The sequence below is a fragment of the Muntiacus reevesi genome, chromosome 16, assembly GCF_963930625.1.
Source record: "Muntiacus reevesi chromosome 16, mMunRee1.1, whole genome shotgun sequence".
NCBI lineage: Eukaryota > Metazoa > Chordata > Mammalia > Artiodactyla > Cervidae > Muntiacus > Muntiacus reevesi.
Genome location: NC_089264.1, coordinates 9107916 through 9113915, shown reverse-complemented (window position 1 = coordinate 9113915; position 6000 = coordinate 9107916). Strand labels below are relative to the sequence as shown.

At 39.5% G+C, this 6000-nt stretch overlaps 1 long non-coding RNA gene across 1 annotated transcript in view; it reads left to right on the top strand.

Moving 5' to 3' along the window:
- The first annotated feature begins 1071 nt into the window (after positions 1-1071).
- Positions 1072-6000, top strand: part of LOC136147852 (uncharacterized) — an 82795-nt gene continuing 77866 nt past the window's right edge. The window contains exon 1 of the long non-coding RNA XR_010659407.1: positions 1072-1145. This is a non-coding gene — a long non-coding RNA (uncharacterized lncRNA). The remainder of the gene's footprint in view (positions 1146-6000) is intronic.

Here is a 6000-nt window from a genome sequence, read left to right as displayed (position 1 = left end):
AATATATAAGGAGCCTCTTGATGAAAGTGAAAGAGGAGAGTGAAAAAGTTGGCTTAAAGCTTAACATTCAGAAAACTAAGATCACAGCATCTGGTCCCATCACCTCATGGGAGATAGATGGAGAAACAATGAAACAGTGACAGATTTTATGTTTTTGGGCTCCAAAATCACTGCAGATGGTGACTGCAGCCAGGAAATTAAAAGACGCTTGCTCCTTGGAGGGAAAGTTATGACCAACCTAGATAGCATATTAAAAAGCAGAGACATTATTTTGCCAACAAAGATCCAACTAGTCAAAGCTATGGTTTTTCCAGTGGTCATGTATGGATGTGAGAATTCGACTATAAACAAAGCTGAGCACCAAAGAATTGATGCTTTTGAACTGTGGTGTTGGAGAAGACTCTTGAGAGTCCTTTGGACTGCAAGGAGATTCAACCTGAATATTCATTGGAAGGACTGATACTGAAGGTGAAACTCCATACTTTGGCCACCTGATATGGAGAACTGAATCATTTGAAAGATACTGATGCTGGAAAAGATTGAAGGTGGCAGGAGAAGGAGACGGCAAAGGATGAGATGGTTGGATGGCTTCACCGACTCAATGATCATGAGTTTGAGTAACTCCGGGAGTTCATCATATACAGGGAAGCCTGGTGTCCTGCAGTCCATGGGGTTGCAAAGAGTTGGACATGACTGAGCGACCAAACTGAACTAGCAATGGTAAAGAATAAATATTTCTTGCTAGAATATAAACAATCTGCCTAGATTTGAATGAAATACAAATGTAGAAGCTCAATCTTACTAGAAAAAAGAAAAACCTCACTCAAAAACTCTAACCCTAAGTTATTAGACTGCATGTTGACTATTAGACTGTATCCAAACACAGTACGGCTGAAGGTCTGTGACAGAGACCCACAGTGAGCCTGTATGTTACCAGCGTTTCCACAGTCACCGTTAGCTTGGAGGGATAAGTCACCAAGCCTGTGTTTGATAAACTTCTTCAGCAGCAACTCGATTTTTTGATGGAAAAAGTACATTTTCATACATACCATCTTCTTACTCTCAGGAAGAAGATAAATGAATGGCTATGGATATTGATGATTGAAGGGAAGAAGAAAGCAATGATGATCACCAAGGATTTTAAGGTGGGTCTCTATCACCTCAGTTTCAAATATTTTTTATTTCTCTGTCTCAGATAAAACACATTTATCATATATTATACTTCTGTCTGAATTATGAAAAATGAAGGCAGTATCAAAGCATATAGTTATCATTAACATTTACTGTATGTGGATTCACAGTTACAAATTGACACCATTTAGAAAAATATCTTTGAAGAAACTATCATTAAAGCATGTTACTTGTCTAATCATCTTAACTATGAAATCAATGTGTCTATTTATTAGTTTTTTATAAATTAAAATTCTTTCATGTGGCAGTCAGATTTTTTTGGATAACCGATTATGCTATTTATTTTTGTCACATTATTTTTAGAACTCTGAAAATCAGCTTAAGCAGGGAGAGACAGGCCACACAAAAGCACATTTGTACAGCTATGAACTTGATTTAATTTGACATTCCAAATTTATGAAACATTCTGTGGGTATACATATAGAGAGCATTGTGCTGTATTTAAATTACATTATGTTTCTCATCATGAAAATTGCTCCATACAAATCCATACAGAACGATAATTATTTGAAGATATTTAATATTTTTAATTGATTGTGTTGCTTAATGAATCATAGTTTATTGTTAAAATATAAATAAAAGTGACCTACAGTTATTTTACTTCTAAATCAAATCCCTGGATGGTGTTATCTCTTTTACATGATACACTGATTACTCCCAAATGAAAACAGATACTCAGTTCCTAATTTTTATTGTGTACAGCTTTGTCAGTTTTAGAGAATATCTAGGATCAAACTGGGGGAGAAGGCAATAGCAACCCACTCCAGTACTCTTGCCTGAAAAATCCCATGGATGGAGGAGCTTGGTAGCCTGCAGTCCATGGGGTTGTGAAGAGTCGGACATGACTGAGTGACTTCACATTCACTTTTCACTTTCATGCATTGGAGAAGAAAATGGCAACCCACTCCCTATTCTTGCCTGGAGAATCCCAGGGATGGCAGAACCTGGTGGGCTGCTGTCTATGGGGTCGCAGAGAGTCGGACACAACTGAAGTGACTTAGCATCAGCAGCAGGATCAAACTGGAGGGCAAAATGATATTTTGTTAAAGATGCATTTTTTACTCTCAAGTATTGAATATCTCCCAAGACTAGTGCTATGAATTCCTTTGTAAAATAAGAATACACTAAATTCTACCAATTGAGTGTACAGAGTGAAAGAATTTCATATACCATGCAATGTTTTAGTCTCTCCCTTTCAGCATCATGGAAAGTAATTAATAATAGTTACCTTCAAGTTTCTGTTTAGTTATTTCTGAAATCTGTTATTGTATATGCAGCCAAATTAAAGGTTCAGATTCATCATGTGTAGGGAGAAAACCAGATGTACATAATTATTCTGTCCAATATTTCCATTTCAAAATGTTATGTTGAAAACTTAAAAAATTTTTATCCTCATGCTGTTATTTGCCAAAATGTTAGAATATGGTATCTTGATCATTAATGAGTTTTATGGCACAGGCAGTTGTATTCAAAGTACAGTGTCTTTTTGATCCTGATGGGAAGCCCTTTCCTAAGAGTGTACATTGGGAAAAGCCATTAAGCACAGGAGAAATTGAACTAGGGTAACTTACTTTATCACCTGATCATCATCAGATGGAAATACACCTTTTAAAGTACATAAAGACTGAAATGATGTTTTAAATTATTTGAGCTTTGGTCTCATTCTTAATTGAAATAATTCTGATTATTTGATCTAACTCTAAATCTCAGATTGTACTGAGAGAGTTAATTCTTGGTAGGTTGATTAGAAGTCCAGGGAGTCTGAGGAGGAACAGATAGGTGTCTGGGCCTCTTGGGGAGGAGAAAAGCACAAACTTTTTTTTTTTCTCTACATTCCTTCATCTTAGTCACATAAGAGGGTGGTATATTGATGGATGGTAGATGATGGATAGATGGATAGCAGAAAAGTAAAGAGATCGATCAGATTGCATGTGCAGCAATGAAGATGTACTTTAGTTTTATTTAAGGACAGGGTTTTGGAGTAGGTAATGCTTTGGGGAGAAAAGTACAATTCTTACTGTGTTCTAGAAACTGTGTGAAGGATAGAATTTCAATACAAAACTATGGTAATCTGATGAGTCAGAAATCCATCACATATATCAGACAGAAAGGATAAGGTAAAATGAAAATACAGTAGGGAAAGAGGAAGGAACAACTTGAAGAAGGATTTGTATAGTATGTTGGAAGAACATGCCAGTGATTGTGTGGATGAGGTTTGTAATAAAGGGTGAAACCCTGTTATAGCATTTGCTGCAAATAGCTTTTAAGCCTCACGTCTGCCTCTTCCTGTGCTTCTCACCTGGGCACAATGATAAAGAGGTCCAGGTGTTGCCCCTTAGCACATGTAGGAGATTCAAACCACCCAACTGCCTGGCTTCCTGTGGGAATTCTCACCCAGGCCCACCCCTAACCACAATAAAAGCCTCAACCCCGACTGCTCTCTTTGTTCTCTCATGCCGTTTTGGACCTGCTTGAGACAGCGCTGCTCATGCTGGAGATCTCAATTTCCTAAGTCAGAGATTTTTTCCTACCTTGTTGATTTATGCGTGTCATCATCTGTCACCACATTCAAACCAAGTTTTGGGTGGAGGTTCTTTCTGTTTTGATAAAATGGCCTGGGTACAACAATGTTGAAAGGAATTTAATGGAGTAGAACTTGCAGATTTTACTGTAGGTTACTAGGCATTGATTCTCATTTTCATTCTCAAAAAAAAAAAAAAATTCAGAAGGGGATGGGTCATAATGAACTTCATTAGGCGTGATGGTTTTTCACTTTTATGTATATTGAATTTAAGGCTGCTGTTGATGTTTAATTGTTTAGTCCATTTTTGGCTTAGGAAATTAAAAGAGACTGTAGAAATCAGTCATTCTAACATAAGGAACAGTTGAAAGCATGTGAAATGATTAGTTGAAAATGAAGTTCAGCATTAGCTTAAAAGAAATTGCAGCAACAGATAAATTTTCTCATACACACACACACACACACACACACACACACACACACATATATGTATATATACACATACATATAGACAGAGTACTTTTAATGCCTTTTAAGTTTTAAAAAGACTTCAGAACTAAACCAGCATCTTCTAGTAGTTTCAGAAGCAGACTTCTACCATGTGTGTGCTTGTCGGGGGAGTTTGTAATTTCCTCAGTTCTGTCTTGTCGCAACAAAAATTTGAAGTGATGGACCAGCGTTTCAGCCCTTGGATAGACCAGTGTTACAGCCCTCAGATGGACCAGTGTTACAGCTCCATGTTATGGCTCAGTTTTATTTAGAAAGTAAAGGAAACTACATCCTTGAGGCGTAAGGGCATGCTGATCCAAAAGACATGAGGAGAAGAGAGAGAGGCCCCCAGCCCAATGTTGGTTCCTCTTTTTATATGTTTTTCCTCACTCTGGGCCTGTGTTATGTAAATTGGGCTAGCCAAGAGTGCTATTTGTTTTACCTGAGGTCATCACTGTGGTCCTCGGACTTTCCTTTATTCTATTTCTGCAGGCTTTTCCTTCGTGTCTTTTAACCACTGCCATTCTGGATTCGTTTTTCCTATTCTAATTACTTAACATCCTCGCCTCAAGAGATGGGAGGCCCAGTTCTTTGGGAATAGGGGCATCGAGGTCTCTCTGGCTACTTCCTGCTGAGCTGCGATGGTGAGGGGCATTGGGCCTCCCCCGCTTGCTAGTCTCAGGCATCAGAGTCCTTACAGCGGTGTCCGTCTAAGGGTGAGTGATATTTTCTATGGTCGGCTGTAGTTTTATATATTCTTGTTGAACTGGCACTCCATGTTGTAGCTTATTGACCTGGACAGAGACAAAATGGGTTGCTGCAGCTAAGTCACTTCAATCGTGTCTGACTCTGTGTGACCCCATAGACGGCAGCGCACCAGGCACCCCGTCCCTGGGATTCTCCAGGCAAGAACACTGGAGTGGGTTGCCATTTCCTTCTCCAGTGCATGAAAGTGAAAAGTGAAAGTGAAGTCGCTCAGTCGTGTCCGACTCTTAGCCATCTCATGGACTGCAGCCTACCAGGCTCCTCCGTCCATGGGATATTCCAGGCAAGAGTACTGGAGTGGGGTGCCATTGCCTTCTCTGCAAAATGGGTTAGACAATCGATAATACATGGATCAATCATAGGCAGCATTAATATGGTGATAACAAGGACTAGTAGGGGCATTAGCCAACTCCAAATTCCCCCTCACCAGGAGAATCCCTAAAGAGAGACTGTAGTCATCCCAAGAACTCTGCAGTTTGTTCTTTGAGATCCTGTAGGGTCTGAATGTTTTTCTTGAGAATTATGAGACTTTACTTAACTTAGCTGGAGGTATTTACCCAGAAACAACTCTCATTCAAGATGGCTCAAGTCCCTCCTTGTTCAGGGATCAGGAGATCTATCTCCTGTTTGTTTTGGAGTACAACCCCTGGCAAGCTGTGTTGACTCTTTAGAGCTGTCATGAGAAATATTATTCCCAGAAACTTAATTTTAGGGGTGTTCATTAGAATGGCACTCATTTGTAGTTCTGAATAGGTATCTGAGATCTCCCAGGGGCTCACAGGTGTTTTGAGTGTCCTCTTCTGTTTTCTTCCATGACTTGACTCCTGAGTAGTGAATCCAGGAGTCATGTCCTGGTACCTTATTACAGGGCAGAGGCCCTTCCATGTGGGCTGGAGTTGAGCCTTTGAGGACCCATCTTTCCAGACTTTAATTAGGACTTGAGTCCCTGGAGCATATAGTGGTGACTCAGAATCTTTGGGGTCCTGGTTAACACCCCACAAGTGTATATCCTGTTGGAATTGCCCAATGGCCAT